Source organism: Salvelinus alpinus, chromosome 12 (assembly GCF_045679555.1).
Source record: "Salvelinus alpinus chromosome 12, SLU_Salpinus.1, whole genome shotgun sequence".
Classification (NCBI taxonomy): domain Eukaryota; kingdom Metazoa; phylum Chordata; class Actinopteri; order Salmoniformes; family Salmonidae; genus Salvelinus; species Salvelinus alpinus.
The window spans coordinates 1,591,839-1,612,106 of NC_092097.1; the positions used below are offsets into that span (position 1 = coordinate 1,591,839).

Consider the following 20,268-nt stretch of genomic DNA (forward strand, 5'->3'; position numbering starts at 1 on the left):
CTGGACGGTCTTCAGAGATCGATGGGAGAGGTTGAGGGTAGCTGAAGGATAGGATTAAAAACAACAAAAAAACAATTGTAAAATATACTAGGTCTGTGAAATGTATAAGTTGGAAGTAGAAGCCTAAGTGTTGTCCATTAGCTTACTCCAATTAGGGGAGAGGTGAAAATGAAGGGAAATTATATATATTTTATATACAGCGCATTCAGAAAGTATTCCTACCCCTTGACTTTTTCCACATATTGTTAAGTTACAGCCTTATTCTCAAATTGATTAAATTTGTTTTTTTCCTCAATCTACACACAACACCCCATAATGACCAATCAAAAACAGGCTTTTAGAGATTTTTGCAAATGGATAAAACACAAATTTTATTTACATAAGTATTCAGACCCTTTACTCAGTACTTTGTTGAAGCACCTTTGGCAGCGATTACTGCCTCGAGTCGTCTTGGGTATGACGCTACAAGAATGGCACACCAGTATTTAGGGAGTTTCTTCTCTGCAGATCATCTCATGCTCCGTCAGGTTGGATGGGGAGTGTTGCTGCTCAGCTATTTTCAGGTCTCTCCAGAGATGTTTTATTGGGTTCAAGTCCGAGCCATGCCTGGGCCACTCAAGGACATTGAGACTTGTCCCGAAGCCACTCCTGCGTTGTCTTGTCATTGTCTTGTTGAAAGGTGACCCTTCGACCCAGTCTGAGGTCCTGAGCGCTCTGGAGCAGGTTTTCATCAAGGATTTTTCTACTTTGCTCCGTTCATCTTTCCCTCGATCCTGACTAGTCTCCCAGTCCCTGCCACTGAAAACATCCCCACAGCATGATGCTGCCACCACCATGCTTCACCGTAGGAATGGTGCCAGGTTTCTTCCATACGTGATGCTTGGCATTCAGACAAAGAGTTCAATCCTGGTTTCATCAGACCAGATTATCTTGTTTCTCATGGTCTGAGTCTTTTATATGCCTTTTGGCAAACTCCAAGCGGGCTATCATGTGCCTTTTACGGAGGAGTGGCTTCCATCTGGCCACTCTACCATACAGGCCTGATTGGTGGAGTGCTGCAGAGACGGTTGTCCTTCTGGAAGGTTCTCCCATCTCCAGAGGAGCCCTGACCAGGGCCCCTGATTGCTCAGTTTGGCCGGGCTCCTAGCTCTAGGAAGAGCCTTGGTGCTTCCTAACTTCTTCCATTTAAGAATAATGGAGGCCACTGTGTTTTTGGAAACCTTCAATGCTGCAAAAATCTCTTGGTACTCTTCGCCAGATCTGTGCCTCGACACAATCCTTTCTCTGAGCTCTACAGACAATTCCTTCGATCTCATGGCCTGGGTTTTGCGCTGACATGCACTGTCAACTGTTGGACCTTTTTATATAGACAGGTGTGTGCCTTTCCAAATCATGTCCAATCAATTGAATTTACCACAGGTGGACTCCAATCAAGTTGTAGAAACGTCTCAAGGATGATCAATGGAAACTGGATGCACCTGAGCTCAATTTTGAGTCTCATAACAAAGGGTCTGAATACTTATATAAATAAGGTATTTTAGATGTGATTAAAAAAAAATTACATTTATCAAATTTTTTTTAAACTTTGCTTTTTCATTGTGTAGATTGAGAAAAATTATTTTAATACATTTTAAAATGAGGCTGTAACATAACAAAATGTGGAAAAAGTCAAGGTGTCTGAATACTTTCCGAATGGACTGTACATTTTTACCAAAAAATATATGGGGGATTGGAAGTGATGCAGACAATTACATTGACGGAAGCCACAATCTATCTGCAATATTCAAGCTGATCTACCTCGTTAAAAAATAATGGGTTCAATTTTAGTGCTCTCCTTTCACAGGCAAGACTCGCTCTCTTGTCAGTGAATCTCTCTCCCTCTCTCTCTCTACCCCTCTCTTAAATGTGTAATTGTATTGCCAAGAAAGATGGTTCAATTCTTTCAAACAACCATCAATGACATTTTCAAAGCTATGCTGTCCACATTTTGTCTACTGAAATTTTGTAAATGATTTACCGTTTCAGAAAAAGATTTGTCACATTTGACTTTTCTTTTTCTTTTTTGCTTATCGTGAATGGCATGCAGAGTGCCTAAAGAAAGTATTCATACCCCTTATTTATTACACATTTGTTGTCTTACAACCTGAATTCAAAATGTATTAAATATATTTTCTCTCATCTATCTACACACAATACCCCATAAGTGAAAACATGTTTAGGAATTTGTACAATAAAAAAATAAAAACGAATTTACATAAGTATTCACACCCCTGAGTCAATACATGTTAGAATCACTTTTGGCAGGGATTAAAGCTGAGTCTTTCTAAATCTAAATCTAAGAGCTTTGCACACCTGGATTGCACATTATTATTTGTAAAGTTCTTCAAGCTCTGTCAAGTTGGTTGTTGATCATTGCTAGACAGCCATTTAAGTCTTGCCATAGATTTTCAAGCAGATTTAAGTCAAAACTGTAACTAGGCCACTCAGGAATATTCAATGATGTCTTGGTAAGCAACTCCAGTGTATATTTGGCCTTGTTTTAGGTTATTGTCCTGCTGAAAGGTGAGTTTTACTTTGCTACATTCTTTGCAATATTTTTTTATTTTACTATGCAAGTCAGTTAAGAACAATTTCTTATTTACAATGACTTTAGTGCCTTTGTTGCAAACAGGATGCATGTTTTGAAATATTGTTAATCTGTTCACGATTCTTTTTCACTCTCATTTAGGTTATTATTGTGGAGTAACTACACTGTAAAACCGAATAAGTTAGCAGAACTCAATACATTTGTGGCAACTGATTGCTTCAGGTTTTTTTTTATGAAACTTAAGTATTGATTGATACAGTACTTCATTTCTGTTAATTAATATAACATTTTGATTACAGGTAACAAAGTAATTAGAATGATTTACTTTATTACTCTGATATACAGTAACTTAAAATATATATTGATTTAACTCCTGTTTAATTAAGTAAACGTACCCCCCCCCTTTCCAGTAGTTTTACTTCAAACTTCATGATCTTAATATTTTTGTGTTATGCTTACTTCCTAGTCATTAACCTGTAATCAATTATTGCAAATTGCGACAACAAATCTGCAAATTAAAAACGAATCTACTTGATTCAAAAGTTAGTATTACATCTAATCAAAAACTGTGGAAACTGATTGTGTACTTTTTTTGGTAGCACCAACTCAAGCAAAATAAATGCATTCTTAATAACAATAACAGATTTCCTGAAGAAGAAAAAAACTCCTGATCAAGGTACAATTAAAGAGAATACAGGAAAAGTTTCACATTTTAGAGAACACAGTGCAAGGTTCACAATTAAAGAGCACATATTGGGGTCTCAGTGGAGGTCTGTTTTGGGTCAGTCATTTTCAATTCAGTCGATTTGGCAAGTAAACAGAAATTAAGTATAGCGAAATGCTTGTGCTTCTGGTTCTGACAGTGCAGCAATATCTAATGAGTAATATCTAACAATACCTAATACACACATCTACGTAATAGAATAGGAATATATGGATGAGCAATGTCAGAGCGCATAGGCTAAGATGCAATAGATAGTATAGAATACAGTACATGCATATGAGCGGAGTAAATCAGGATATGTGAACATTATTAAAGTGACTAGTGTTCCACTTTATTAAAGTGGCCAATGATTTCAAGTCTATGTAGGCAGCAGCCTCTCTGTGCTTGTAATGGCTGGCCTTGAGTTTGAAGCTGTTGTTCAGTTTTTCCTCGTTGCCTTCTTTTGAGGAAAATATTAGAATTTCAGTTTACTTCCTAAATTGACAGATTTTTAAATGGAATTGACCCAACCCTGACCTCCACTGAGAGACTGCCCTATATGTAAGCCCCAAAATCAACTTGTCAGTGCTAGGCATATTCAAGTGCCATGTTAATATCGGTGAACAGCATGCTTAGAAACAGTAATATCAACACATTTGAGAAAGGAAATAATAAATTAAGGAACATTGCACATCTAAGAAACACCATGACCTACAATTATTAGCATACATACTGCAAAGGTTCACTTTTAAAGAGAATACTTTACAGTAGCACTGCCACCGTGGTTGGGGTCAATTCCTTTTCAATTCAGGAAGTAAACAAACATTTCAGTATCAATTCCAATTTTCTTCATTGCCTCCTATGAGTTTAAATTAGAACTGGAATTTCAGTTTAGTTCCTGAATTGACCCCAACCCTGGTGGAGGTGCTACTGTAATACTGATTAGGGGGTAAGGGCAAGTGTCTTTTGGGGTTCCTTTTCTTAACAAAAATTCAACATTGTCAACAAATATTTTGGAGGGCAGTTTGGGATTATAAAACAGCTTATTATTTTAAGTAAACTGAAATTCCAATATCAATTGAACAGGCACAATGCCTTCCAAAAGATCATAAAACATTTGATGGGGTGTAAATACTACAGTGGCACAACATTTTGTACATTTAAAGTCATGGCTGGCTTTTGTTCTCAGGCTAAACTCTTTGTGGACATGTAGTGATTTGGCTCAGTATTTGGTTCTGATTTTGCTTAGAATAACAAGCGCTTCAGCTGCCTTTCCTATCTCTCAATCATTTGGGCAAGCCTTGAAACTGTACACAGTAGTAGCAACTTTCTCTAAGATGTCATATTTTTGGTCTCTAGACAACTGAAGATATTTCCATTCCTTTCAAAGGCAGCGATTCCTTCTCTAAGCTTCAACTCATCTGAAAGTATTTCTGTGTCAGCTGTAGAGCTTGTATCGCCTCCTTCCACTAAAAGGTGTAGTGTTGCCTTTTGTGACAACTCCTCAATGTCCATCAAAGTTCAGTGTCTTCATACTGCAAGTGGAAGTTATAGTCAAACTTCAAAATGCCTTCAAAAATGTTTATCAAGTCATCAACAGATGCTGGACGGGAGCCGAGGTTTATCTTCCTTGTATGGTCAGCATCAACAATGCAAAGTATCATGGCTTGAGGAGCTCCAGCTGCCATTGCTGAGGAAGAATACATCATTTGAAAAAGGGAAAGGGGGATACCTAGTCAGTTGTACAACAATGCATTCAACCGAAATGTGTCTTCCGCATTTAACCCAACCCCTCTGAATGAGAGGTGCGGGGGGCTGCCTTAATGGACATCCACGTATTGAGAGGTTGCACTTGGAATATCAAAACAATACAAATGGTAACACTAATGGCTTCAATAAACAAATAATAACTCACCATAAAATGTTCAACTCTTTCTCACTCGAATGAACCTCTTGGGGGTCAACAGCAGCTGGACATCAATGTTGTATGCAGAAAAGGTGACGGTGTCATTGAACTCAGATTGCAATTGGACAGACAGGCTAACTTGTGTAGATTATAGCTCATAGGAACAAAGATGTTCTACATACCACGGCTCAAAATGACTGCAGAGAAAATGAACATTGTTATTCACAAGATATATCTGAGCAATTTTGCAGAACTGAGGCAGCCCCCCCACTGACTCCAACTGACACAAACAAACCAGGGGCATAGTCTGTGCCATCAACGGTGACCTTCGATGTAGTGCAGATTGTGTTGATAGTTGTCTCTCCCTCAATGTAGTGGTGAAACTAGGATAGACATTAGATGTTTGGGTCTGTGGTGTGAAAAATGATGGAGAACTGAGATGATAAGCCATCAAGAACTCGTGTCTGGTTGCCAATGTCTTCAAAGTGTTCTTAAGGTTCTGTGTGTCATGTACAGTTTGCCCTCAAACCGCATAGTCCAGAGGTGCACCAAGGGCCCAAAACACTTAAGGTTGGGATAGTGCTAGGCATAGTGATGTTTATGGCGAAGTCTATACTCGGGAAGATCTCTTAGAATCTGTCTATGGTCACTAATTGTACACTGCAAATACTCAATGGTCTCATATGTAAACACTGGACACAAGCCAATTCTACCACTTTTTTCAAGTCCATCAAAACTGCCCATGAACTATCACCTTCAAGGACTTCACTGCCCACCAACAATGGAAGTAATTTGAGGAGAGTGGCATTCTCATGTCCATTCCCCCCTATTGTCCCTTTAGAGGTGAACGTCTTGGGAATGAGCTGTGGTCTATCAACTTTGTCTGTGTGCTAATATGGGAAAAATGCTTTCTTCCTGTTTAAATAATCAAAAGTGAAGTACTTAAGGTGAATCATCTCTTGGGGAAAAGAGACAGCTCAACAGGCACAATACCTTCCAAAAGATCATGTCTTCTATCTGGTGGAAAACTTGTGATGGGGTGGAAATACTGCAGTGACTCACGCAGTACACAATCCGCTTTCACACCAAACTGACTGCTCAGAGTATCACTTTGCACAACATTCTGTACATTAATGTCATGGTTGGCTTTAGTTGTCGGGCTAAATTCTCCTTATCTGACTTCATTGGACTGAATCTGTTTGTTGGTGGCTATACAGAATCTACAAACATACTCTGCTCTAAAAGACTATAACCCCCCCCCCCCCCCATCAATAAAAACGCCATCCTGTTCAAGAGAACGAATGTCATGTGATAATGGTACAAGTACAGCCGCGTAACCATACTTTTGGAGGTCTGTCACTTTACACATTGCGGCAAGCTGTATAGTGTGTGAGGCTGATTTGATATTTACTGGGTAGATTGGCAAGGACCCAGTATACTGCTGATAGTTTGTGAATTTGTCTGGATATGCCAAGTTGGTTAGGAATTTCAAAATCATCAATATACAGCTGGAGTGACAGTTTAAGTTCTCCTGTTGAGAATAAGTCATTTTCATGGAAATATGAACCATCTTTGTGGGACTTGTAGTGACTTGGCTCAATATTTGCTTCTGAGATCTTACTTAGAATGTCAGTGTTTTTAAACAGTTCTTGAATCATCTGAAGTATTGGAACATACACCATTGTGTGTGCAGGTTGCTCGAAGTCTAAAACATACTGTACTGGCGTTACCATTGGATAGTTTCTCTCAACAAATGTTTTTCTCCTCTTGGAAGATGACAACTGTGCACCTTCAGCACTAGCACTGGCAAGAATATTACTGTCTATGACCGCATTGACAGCTTCATTAAGAGTAGTATCACTAATAGTGTGGTCATGCTTCTGCAATACCTCGTTAATTGCCTCCTTGATTAATGGTTGGGACAAGGAGAAAATCTGATTTAAGTGTTCAACAATTTCTTATAGCTGTATCTGACACATCAAGGATAGACTGGAGGATTTTCTAAAATATAGTTACATTTTGTTTCAGCTGATTCCTCAATTCACCAGTGTCATCATTGTCTGAAGCATCATCTATTTCTGTGCTCTGGCCGGGACATTCTTCATTTAAGTCATCTGAGCTAGTGGCAGGGGAGTCAGTTTGCTGACAGACAATGTCATCACGGAAACCTGACCTAACACTCACTTGGTGTGTCCTACTCTTGTGTGAATTAAATGAGTATGCATTTGTGCGGTAATCACAACTCTTAAATGGGCATGCCACCATCTCATGCTTCTTTACATTTCCCCTAAAGGGACTGAAGAGTACAGATTACAAGAAAGGTTGCTTGAATGTACACAGAGGGCAGTTAAAAGATGCATGCTCCTGACCAACAGTATTCCTGACCTGCCCTATTCCTGACCTGCCCTATGGCGATAGATGAGTTTGAAGTGCATTGAGCGACTGAAATGTGCAAACACAATCTTCATAGAGACATGGCAGTGGACTCACTCGAGGAATGACTGCTTTAGATGATAGTGTTTTAGTAAATGTGTTCTGGAGTGAAATGGGGTTGCACACAACTTACATTTCCAAGCCATTCTATTATCGTCAGCAACCTGGAAGCAGAAGAAATGGTGTTCACTAATTGGTTACATAAACAGAATAATCCAAAATGTTGTTCCTGAAGTCATAGGTAAAACTCTGGCGGCCTATCATTTTTAAAGCTAGGAACATTTTGTAAGTTGGTAGTACAGGTAGTACAAATACCGTTGTACTACCTGAATGGCGCCTGAGGAGATGGCTGCCGTTTTATGGGCTCTTAACCAATTGTGCTATTGTGTGTGTTTTTTTGTGATATTTGTAACTTATTTTGTACATCATGTTTCTGCCACCATCTCTTATGACCGAAAAGAGCTTCTGGATATCAGGACAACGATTATTCACTATGTACTGGACAAAGAATTTTTCTTTAACGAGTCGGACGCGAAGGATTTACTTCAGACACCCGACAAGGCCAACATCCCCGTCATTTGCATGAGACAGAGACGGAGATATCGGAGACGTAGGTTGGGCCTTGTAAGGATCCGACGGTGAGTGGATAATCTGCCTCTACCATCAGTCCTATTAACCAACGTACAATCGTTGGATAACAAAATAGATGAGCTACGATCATGAATATTCTACCAACGGGACATAAAAAAATGTAATATCTTATGTTTCACTGAATAGTGGCAGAACGACGACATGGATGAAATACAGCTGGTGGGATTACGCAGCATCGGTAAAATGGAACAACTGCATCCGGTAAGACAAGGGGTGGAGGTCTGTGTATATTTGTAAACAACAGCTGGTGCACGAAATCTAGGGATCGGACCCTTTTTTATTATTTTCGCCTAAAATGACATACCCAAATCTAACCTCCTATAGCTCAGGACCTGAAGCAAGGATATGCATATTCTTGATACCATTTGAAAGGAAAACACTTTGAAGTTTGTGAAAAAGTTAAATTAATGTAGGAAAATATAACACATTAGATCTGGTAAAAGATAATACAAACAAAAAACGATGCATTCTCTTTTTTTTGTTCCATCTTTGAAATGCAAGAGAAAGGCCATACTTTCAGATAAAAGTTGGTGTAATTTAGATTTTGGCCAACAGATGGCAGCAGTGTGTGTGCAAAGTATCAGACTGATCCAGTGAAGAATTACATTACTGCACAATATTTTGTATTAAGTCTGCCAGGCGTTTTCCCAAAGTGCCTAATTGGTCAATTGATAGATTTTCAAGTACATAACGATAGAGAGCATGCAAAATGCTATGGTAATAAATTAAGTTTACAACCTTCCAGGAAAAGCAGTGGGGTCAAACTGTAGACACCAGTTCCTACATTTGAACATAAAAATTGATTTGATCAAAACTATGCTACATTTTATCTCTGGGACCCTCAGGATGACAAATCGGAGAAAGATTACTGAGTGTAAGTGCATTATTTACATTCAGAGGAGAATGAATCAAACCAGTTGCAATGATAAAAGTGTTTTGTTGTTGTGCACTCTCCTCAAACAATTGCATGGTATTTTTCACTGTAATAACTACTGTTAATTGGAAACTGCAGTTAGATTAACAAGAATTTAAGCTTTCTGCCCATATAAGACATGTCTATGTTCCGTAAAGTTGGCTGTTGTATACAACCTCATTCTAGTCACATTAGCGCACGTTAGCAACAACCGTCCCGGTTTAGGGACACCAATCCCGTAGAGGTTTTAAGGAAGTCTTGAGGTTTTGCTTGCCTGAGGTAGAGTATCTCATGATAAACTGTAGACCACACTATTTACCAAGAGAGTTTTAATCTATATTTATCATAGCTGTCTATTTACCAGCACAACCCGATGCTGGCACTAAGTCCGCACTCAATGAGTTGTATAAGGCCATAAGCAAACAGGAAAACGCTCATCCAGAGGCGGTGCTCCTAGTGGCCGGGGACTTTAATGCAGGGAAACTTAAATCTGTTTAACCTCATTTCTACCAGCATGTTAAATGTGCAACCAGAGGAAAAATATCTCTAGACCACCTTTACTCCACAGACAGAGACACATACAAAGCTCGCCCTCCATTTGGCAAATCTGACAAATCTGGCATCCTCCTGATTCCTGTTTACAAACAGAAACTAAAGCAGGAAGCACCAGTGACTCGGTCAATAAAAAAGTGGTCAGATGATGCAGATGCTAAGCTACAGGACTGTTTTGCTAGCACAGACTGGAATATGTTCCAGAATTCATCCGATGGCATTGATGAGTACACCACATCAGTCACTGGCTTCATCAATAAGTGCATCGATGACGTCGTCCCCACAGTGACTGTACGTACATACCCCAACCAGAAGACATGGATTACGTGGAACATCCGCACTGAGCTAAAGGGTAGAGCTGCCGCTTTCAGGGAGCAGAACTGTAACCCGGACGCTTATAAGATATCCCTCTATCCCCTTAGACGAACCATCAAACAGGCAAAGCATCAATACAGGACTAAGATTTGAATCGTACTACACTGGCTCCAATGCTCGTCGGATGTGGCAGGGCTTGCAAACTATTACAAACTATAAAGGGAAGCACAGCCGCAAGCTGCCAAGCAACACTAAAGCATCAGCTGTTCCGGACAACTGTGTGATCACGCTCTCCATAGCCGATGTGAGTAAGACCTTTTAAACAGGTCAACATTCACAAGGCCGCAGGGCCAGACGGATTACCAGGATGTATACTCCGAGCATGCGCTGCCCAGCTGACATTTTCAACCAGTCCCTGACTGAGTCTGTAATTAAAACATGTTTCAAGCAGACCACCATAGTATTCTTGGGCACAGGGACTAAGGCAACCTGCGTATATGACTACCGACCCGTAGCACTCACGCTCATGCTTTGAAAGACTGGTTATGGCTTACGTCAACAGCATTATCCCAGAAACCAACAGATCCACAGATGATGCCATCTTTATTGCACTCCACAATGCCCTTTCCTACCTGGACAAAAGGAGTTCCTGCTATTCATTGATTACAGTTCAGCGTTCAATACCATAGTGCCCTCAAAGCTCATCTCTAAGCTAAGGACCCTGGGACTAAACACCTCCCTCTGCAACTGGATGCTGGACCACCTGACTGGCCGCCCCAAGGTGGTAAGGGTAGGTAACAACACATCCGCCACGCTGATCCTCAACACGAGGGCCCCTCAGTCCCCTCCTGTACTCCCTGTTCACCCATGACTGCATGGCCAGGCACGACTCCAACACCATCATTAAGTTTGCCGACGACACACCAGTGGTAGGTCTGATCACAATAACGATGAGACAGCCTATAGGGAGGAGGTCAGAGACCTGGCCGTGTGGTGCCAGGATAACAACCTCTCCCTGAACGTGATCAAGACAAAGGAGATGATTGTGGACTACAGGAAAAGGAGGACCGAATACGCCCCCATTCTCATTGACGGGGCTGTAGTGGAGCAGGTTGAGAGCTTCAAGTTCCTTGGTGTCCACATCACCAACTAACTATCATGGTCCAAACACACCAAGACCGTTGTGAAGAGGGCATGACAAAGCCTATTGCCCCTCTGGAGACTGAAAAGATTTGGCATGGGTCCTCAGATCCTCAAAAGGTTCTACAGCTGCACCATTGAGAGCATCCTGACTGGTTGCATCACTGCCTTGTATGGCAACTGCCCTGCTTTGGCAGCAGCTAATTGGGATCCATAGTAAATACAAATACAAAAACAAATACCCCCAAGCCATAAGTCTCCTGAACAGCTAATCAAATGGCTACCCAGACTATTTGCATTGCCCCCCCCCCCCTTTTACGCTACTGCTACTCTCTGGTTATTATCTATGCATAGTCACTTTAACTCTACCTACACGTACATATTACCTTAATTACCTCAACTAACCTGTGCCCCCGCACATTGACTTTGTACCGGTATCCCCTGTATATAGCCTCGCTATTGTTATTTTACTGCTGCTCTTTAATTATTTGTTATTTTGTTAATTCTTACTTAAGAAAAATAATTGTTTGATATTTTTTTACCTAACTACATTGTTGGTTAAGGGCTTGTAAGTAAACATTTTACTGTAAGGTCTACACTTTTTGTATTCTGCGCATGTGACGAATACAATTTGATTTGATTTGAATATTTAATCATGTTTCGATTCTAAGACGTCACAAAATTCTGTTATTGTCACGCCCTGACCGTAGATTGCTTTGTATGTTTCTATTTTTAGTTTGGTCAGGGTGTGATGTGGGTGGGTATTCTATGTTGTAGGTCTAGGTTTTCTGTTCCTGTGTGTTTGGCCTGGTGTGGTTCCCAATCAGAGGCAGCTGTCTATCGTTGTCTCTGATTGGGAGCCATATTTAGGTAGCCTGTTTTCCCACTTTTGTTTGTGGGTGGTTGTTTCCTGTTTAGTGTTTTGTTTCACCTTTCAGGACTGTTCGTTTGTCGTTTTTGTTGTTTGTCAAGTGTTTTCGTATTTTATTAAAAAATATGACCACTTACCACGCTGCACCTTGGTCCTCCTCTCCTTCTCCAGACGACAATCGTTACAGTTATGCTGTCCATCTCAGGTAATTTCGACCTAAGCTTACCTTTAACTACTGGCCTTCAGTCTAGTGCACCAACATCCTTCAGTCAGTCCTGTAGAGAGAAAGTATAAATAAATAAAAATTAGTATTACAATTTCACGTCAAAGTATTTAGGCCTAATGTTCATTCAGAGAATTACAGAAAAGGATATTCATAACTTTAGATTTGTTTCACACCCAAGCCAAATATCAACATCAGAAAATAAGCATATGTTATTTGAATAGTACATAACTTATTCAGAATTCGTTTTAATCTAAGTACAGTATTGTATTTAGGCAGCATGCCATTGAATAAAGCTTAGGTTGCACCATTTTGTGTACCTGTCACAATTGCAGACATTCGCCAAATTAGGTAGCTAGCTAGCTACCTCAGCTAGCAAGCTCTAGCCAGCTAACCTAACTGGCGCCTAGCTAACATTAGCCCTGCCTGGCACTTGCCAGTTAACCAGATTGCTAGCTTGACAGATATCCATTCGAAGTTCTACAAATCATAAACGCACGATACATATCTATATATATACATTTTACCATTAAGAAAGTATCCACTGTCTCGGGGACCGTCGGCCATGTTGGAAAGATTTTGAAGTGCCACATGTGTGCCTTTGAAAATCGACATAAGAAAGGTCAAACTTGACAGATACTGTATGTGTGCCTGTCAATCTATCATCAGAAGTCCTGTTTACATAAACTCTCCAATACATTTAATCTGAATTTAAAAATACCGGTCTCACAAAATCAAAAGTGAGGTGCATGTTATGGGAACCTAAAACAGTTATATTATGTTTACAGAACTTCATCCAATTATTGAATAGTACTGCTCAGGTATACAGTGTACAAGGGTTGTTGATCCATCCTTAGTTTTCTCCTATCACAGCCATTAAACTTTGTATTTGTTTTAGTTACCATTGGCCTCATTGTGAAATCCCTGAGCGGTTTCCTTCCCTGTAACTTATTATGTGACTTGTTAAGCAAATTTAGACTTGCCATAACAAAGGAGTTGAATACTCATTGACTGAAGACATTTCAGCTTTTAATTTTTATACAATTGTAAACATTTCTAATAACATAATTCCACTTTGACAATGTGGGGTATTGTGTGCCGGCCAGTGACAAAATCTAAATGCATTCCATTTTAAATTTAGACTGTAACACAACAAAATGTGGAAAAAGTCAAGGGGTGTGAATACCTTTGGAAGGCAATATACATGTTACAGTAGGCCTAGGTGTTACCTCTGTGTTTTCCAACTACAGGATGGTTCAACCCTAGTGGATCACCTACCTGCTGTACTGTAGTCTCTCCAACATCCAACCAAATATACATAATCAATCCCTTGAAACAGTTGCTAAATTAGAATTGTCAATTCGCTGTGGGAGCTCTCTCCCTTAATGATGGAGTGGGACGGAGCAGATGTAACGGAAATCAATGCGAGTAATCACATGGCTGACTCACATTCCCCAAACTCTCCCGTCCTGCTCCTCCTCTTCACAGATGCCAACAGCAAGAAGAAGAGCCTCTCATATTCAGTAACTCGATGTAATGTGTGGTGTTAAGACTGGGACCAAATGATAAAAAGCTTTGTGGTTCCATCTAGCCCAGTGCTGTTGAAACCCCAGACGGGGTGAATGTGTCCTCAGTGGTTTAGATGGCTTCCTGGGTCATTGACTGGCTGTGTAAGGACAGAGAGAGAGTGGGAGGGAAAGGAGTGGGGAGAAGGGAGGGATGGATCTCAGATTGCCTGTGGGCATATGTTATGCTCTGGGAATAGCTATTCATCCTGTGGATTTAAACACCAGGGCACTTATTAAATCCTCCTGCAACCAGCTGACACATGGTGAGATACACTGAGCCTCAAAAAAGCTGAAATGTCTTGAGTCAATAAGTATTCAACGCCTTTGTTATGGCAAGTCTAAATTTGCTTAACAAGTCACATAATAAGTTAACAATTATTAAAAATTAACGCAACATGTAAATGTTGGTCCTATGTTTCATGAGCTGAAATAAAAGATCCCAGAAATGTTCCATATGCACAAAAAATAATATTTCTCAAAAGATAATTGCACACATTTATTTGCATCCCTGTGAGTGAGCATTTCTTTGTCAAGATGATCCATCCACATGACAGGTGTGGCATAACAATAAACTGATTAAACAGCATGATCATTACACGGTTGCACCTTGGGCTGGGGACAATAAAATGCTACTCTAAAATGTGCGGTTCTGTCACAAAACACAATGCCACAGAGGTCTCAAGTTTTGAGGGAACGTGCAATTGGCATGCTGAATACAGAAATGTCCACAAGAGCTATTGCCAGAGGATTGAATGTTAATTTATTTATCATAAGCCACCTCCAACGTTGTTTTTGAGAATTTGGCAGTACATCCAACCGGACTCACAACCGCAGCCCACGGGTATGGCATCGTGTGGGTGCGTGGTTTGCTGATGTCAACATTGTGAACAGAGTGCACCATGGTGGCGGTGGCGTTATGGTATGGGCAGGTATAAGCTACAGACAACAAACACAATTGCATTTTATCGATGGCAATTTGCACAGAGATACCGTGATGATATTCTGAGGCTCATTCTCGTGCCATTCATCTGTCGCCATCACATCATGTTTCGCATGATAATGCATATTTTGTTCTATGAGATAATCTTCTCCAGTTATCGTCACTTTTTGTGACTTTTGAAGCATTTATGTCATCAAAAAAAGCACATAAGCACATAAAAGTTTCATCATTCATAAAGGTCATGTTAACTTATTGATATTATCTCATAGAACAAAACATATAAAATATCCATAGTTTGTGTTAATCTCAGACCTTATTTCTGCGTTTATCCCAAAACCCTATTCTTTCCCCATTCACTTTCCCCATAGGAATCGCTGAATGAACCAGCGGTAACTTATTTATGTTTTTAAGAGTACAAGCTGTTGAGCTCTATAGCTAATAGTGGTGAGGAGAGGCCTCCGAGTGGCGCGTTACTACAGAATCGGGTTCATTCCTGGGCTGTGCCACAACCAGCCATGGCCAGGAGTCTCATAGGACGGTGCACAATTTGCCCAGCGTCGTCCGGGTTAGGGGAGTGTTTGGCTGAGGGGGCTTTACTTGGCTCATCACGCCCTAGCGACTCCTTGTGGTGAGCCGGGTGGCTGCAGGCTGACCCCTATCGCCAGTTGAACGGTGTTTCCTCCGGCTCATTGGTGCGGCTGGCTTCCGGGTTAAACTGGCGGGTGACTCTGCCTTCGCCTATCCCGAGCCCGTTTGGGAGTTGCAGCACTGAGACAGGATCGAAATTGGGGAGAAAAACGGGGGTAAAATACAAAGAAAAAAAAGAGTGGTGAGGAGGAGTCTACCGTGTCCGAAGCGACTTCACCATTCATTTTCTGTGTTCAGGGTTCACTCAAACATTATATTAAGCTTTACTATTGACAGTTACAGCTGATTTCGGGATTGCATATAGATTCACTCTCCTTAAATGTGAGTCGTCTGATTTATTTAATCAAACTTTTTGCCGCCGGCTCCTGATATCAGGGCAGAGAAACTGCAATATGTCTAATGAAATGGCCTAGTGTGCATGGGCGCACATGCGCACTATGCACGAGCTAATTTTTCCCGGTTTTCCCTGGCTTAACTAGCTGAACTATGCTAGTTTTCATTGCCAAACTTCATAAATACCCTCAACTTCAACACTCCTTTGCTAGTTATACAATCATATTCATATAACTAAGAAATTAGCTGGGGAAAAAACTCGGAAATTTACATACACTTAGGTTGGAGTCATTAAAACTTGTTTTTCAACCACTCCACAAATGTCTTGTTAACAAACCATAGTTTTGGCTAGTCGGTAAGGACATCTACAAGTAATTTTTCCAACAATTTTTGACAGACAGATTATTTCACTTATAATTCACTGTATCACAATTCCAGTGGGTCAGAAGTTTACATACACTAAGTTGACTGTTACTTTAAACAGCTTGGAAAATTCCAGAAAATGATGTCATGGCTTTAGAAGCTTCTGATATGCTAATTGACATCATTTGAGTCAATTGGTGGTGTACCTGTGGATGTATTTCAAAGTCTACCTTCAAACCCAGTGCCTCTTTGCTTGACATAATGGGAAAATCAAAAGAAATCAGCCAAGACCTCAGAAAGACCTTGTAGACCTCCACAAGTTTGGTTCATCTTTGGGAGCAATTTCCAAACGCCTGAAGGTACCATGTTCATCTGTACAAACAATAGTACGCAATAAACACCATGGGATCACGCAGCCATCATACCGCTCAGGAAGGTGACACGTTTTGTCTCCTAAAGATGAATGTACTTTGGTGCAAAAAGTGCAATCAATCCCAGAACAACAGCAAAGGACCTTGTGAAGATGCTGGAGGAAACAGGTACAAAAGTATCTATATCCACAGTAAAACGAGTCCTATATCGACATAACCTGAAAGGCCATTCAGCAAGGAAGAAGCCACTGCTCTGAAACCGCCATTAAAAAAGCCAGACTACGGTTTGCAACTGCACATGGGGACAAAATGTTTACTTTTTAGAGAAATGTCCTCTGGTCTGATGAAACAAAAATAGAACTGTTTGGCCATAATGACCATCGTTATGTTTGGAGGAAAAAGGGGGAGGCTTGCAAGCCGAAGAACACCATCCCAACCGTGAAGGATGGGGGTGGCAGCATCATGTTGTGGGGGTGCTTTGCTGCAGGAGGGACTGGTGCACTTCACAAAATAGATGGCGTCATAAGGTAGGAAAAGTATGTGGATATATTGAAGCAACATTGAAAGACATCAGTCAGGAAGTTAAAGCTTGGTCGTAAATGGGTCTTCCAAATGGACAATGACCCAAGCATACTTCCAAAGTTGTGGCAAAATGGCTGAAGAACAACAAAGTCAAGGTACAGGAGTGGCCATCACAAAGCCCTGACCTCAATCCTTTGGCTAAGGTGTATGTAAACTTCCGACTTCAACTGTATGTCATAAGACAATGTTTTTTTAAAACCTTTTATTTAACTAGGCAAGTCAGTTAAAAACAAATTCTTATTTACAATGACAGCCTACCGGGGAACAGTGGGTTTACTGCCTTGTTCAGGAACAGAACAACAGATTTTTACCTTGTCAGCTCAGTGATTCAATCTAGTAACCTTTCGGTTACTGGCCCAACGCTCTAACCACTAGGCTACCTGCCCCCCCAGGTACCTAACACGGATTCAAGTTCAGTTTTGAGATCCACGTCATTGGCGTAGGGTAGCTGGACGTTTCTGACTTGTCTTGGAACTGTGACAACGGGCAGCCTATCCCCTCGACCATGGCTTGATGGGATATGTAGTGATTTTGCCAACACAGCCAGATATGTACACGGTCTTGTACCCTTAACCTTTTTTTTTAAACGGACTATCATATTTGTTATTTAAATCCAACTTCATTAATATAATGAGTAATCCAGGAATGTCACGAGTGAATTGACACGAGAAAATAGTAACTCCACAGAGCGCAATGACAAAAATGAAGGGCTGAATTACTTCCGGACACAAAGGGTCCGCTGAGGTCCTCCTCTTCATCGCCACTCTATAACTAGCTAATATAAGTTGTAGTTGGCAAATATAATCAACTGTTAGCCACGGCAAGATGCCGTGAGGACGGTGAGGGATTTCCATTTAGTTTGTTTCTCGCTCTTAGAAGGCAACTGTCGAGAGACTGGTAAATGTTATGTCTCCCCTTGCACCACCACCAACGCTCAGTCTGAGGCGGGAACGCTGTGAGAGAACCTGAACATTTTCATCTGTGGTGTGAGTGAGTTACCGCCATAGAGTTAGGAATTAGAATACTAGAATGGACATGAACCTTCTTATGATGGTCTAAATGTCAGTCTTTTGGTCAGGGAGGTGGTCAGCCATGGTTTGCCAGTGCTGTGATAAGATACTGTGTAAAATAATGAATTTTAAGAATTTATCTGTACTGTATGTTAGTTAGCGAGACAGTTTTAGAGGAATGATTCCATATATTTTTTTAAATAACTGCCAACTGCCTATATGCCAACATTACATTCAAATAATGCAGTCAATCCACAGCTATACGCTGGCTGAAATCAGTTGCTGATAGGACTCAGACAAGTTGTAGGCCTAAATGCAACAAGTACTAATGTTGTATCATAATTGCACTCACAGCTTTCCAAGAAACCAAACATTTTGACATTTTATGGTCTGTTTACATATACAGTGGGGAGAACAAGTATTTGATACACTGCCGATTTTGCAGGTTTTCCTACTTACAAAGCATGTAGAGGTCTGTAATTTTTATCATAGGTACACTTCAACTGTGAGAGACGGAATCTAAAACAAAAATCCAGAAAATCACATTGTATGATTTTTAAGTAACCCATCTTCAATGCTCTTACTGAGGGAAGCAGGTTGTTGGCCAATATCTCTGTCACGTTCCTGACCTGTTTTCTGTTAGTTTTGTATGTGTTAGTTGGTCAGGACGTGAGTTTGGGTGGGCAGTCTATGTTATGTGTTTCTATGTTGGTTAATGGGTGACCTGATATGGTTCTCAATAAGAGGCAGGTGGTTTTCATCTCCTCTGATTGAGAATCATATTAAGGTAGGTGGTGTCACATTGTTTGTTTGTGGGGGGTTGTCTCCTGTGTCAGTGTCTGTGTATGTTAAGCCACACGGGACTGTTTCGGTTTGTTTGTTTGTTCGGTTTATGTAGTCTGTTCCTGTTTCATGCGTTCTTCGTGTCATGTAAGTTCTTATGTTCAGGTGCGTCTACGTCGTTTGATGTTTTGTAGTTTGTTAAAGTGTTTCGGGTTTTTCGTCTTTACTTTAATAAATCATGTCATATCACGACGCTGCATTTTGGTTCAATCCCTGCTCCTCCTCTTCGGATGAAGAGGAAGAGGAATACCGTTACAATCTCGCGATACATGACCCCATCCATCCTCCCCTCAATACGGTGCAGTCGTCCTGTCCCCTTTGCAGAAAAGCATCCCCAAAGAATGATGTTTCCACCTCCATGCTTCACGGTTAGGATGGTGTTCTTGGGGTTGTACTCATCCTTCTTCTTCCTCCAAACACAGCGAGTGGAGTTTAGACCAAAAAGCTCTATTTTTGTCTCATCAGACCACATGACCTTCTCCCATTCCTCCTCTGGATCATCCAGATGGTCATTGGCAAACTTCAGACGGGCCTGGACATGCGCTGGCTTGAGCAGGGGGACCTTGCATGCGCTGCAGGATTTTAATCCATGACGGCGTAGTGTGTTACTAATGGTTTTCTTTGAGACTGTGGTCCCAGCTCTCTTCAGGTCATTGACCAGGTCATGCCGTGTAGTTCTGGGCTGATCCCTCACCTTCCTCATGATCATTGATGCCCCACGAGGTGAGATCTTGCATGGAGCCCCAGACCGAGGGTGATTGACCGTCATCTTGAACTTCTTCCATTTTCTAATAATTGCACCAACAGTTGTTGCCTTCTCACCAAGCTGCTTGCCTATTGTCCTGTAGCCCATCCCAGCCTTGTGCAGGTCTACAATTTTATCCCTGATGTCCTTACACAGCTCTCTGGTCTTGGCCATTGTGGAGAGGTTGGAGTCTGTTTGATTGAGTGTGTGGACAGGTCTCTTTTATACAGGTAACGAGTTCAAACAGGTGCAGTTAATACAGGTAATGAGTGGAGAACAGGAGGGCTTAAAGAAAAACTAACAGGTCTGTGAGAGCCGGAATTCTTACTGGTTGGTAGGTGATCAAATACTTATGTCATGCAATAAAATGCAAATTAATTACTTAAAAATCATACAATGTGATTTTCTGGATTTTTGATTTAGATTCCGTCTCTCACAGTTGAAGTGTACCTATGATAAAAATTACAGACCTCTACATGCTTTGTAAGTAGGAAAACCTGCAAAATCGGCAGTGTATCAAATACTTGTTCTCCCCTCTGTATATATATATATATGTACTGCATATATACAG

The 20,268-nt window shown here is 40.9% G+C and overlaps 1 long non-coding RNA gene across 1 annotated transcript in view; it reads right to left on the reverse strand.

The window, feature by feature from the left end:
- Positions 1-7,762: 7,762 nt before the first annotated feature.
- LOC139535353 (uncharacterized) overlaps positions 7,763-20,268 on the reverse strand; it is a 62,214-nt gene continuing 49,708 nt past the window's right edge. The window contains exons 5-6 of the long non-coding RNA XR_011667103.1: positions 12,298-12,346; positions 7,763-7,793 (exon numbers count right to left, since the gene is read on the reverse strand). This is a non-coding gene — a long non-coding RNA (uncharacterized lncRNA). The remainder of the gene's footprint in view (positions 7,794-12,297; positions 12,347-20,268) is intronic.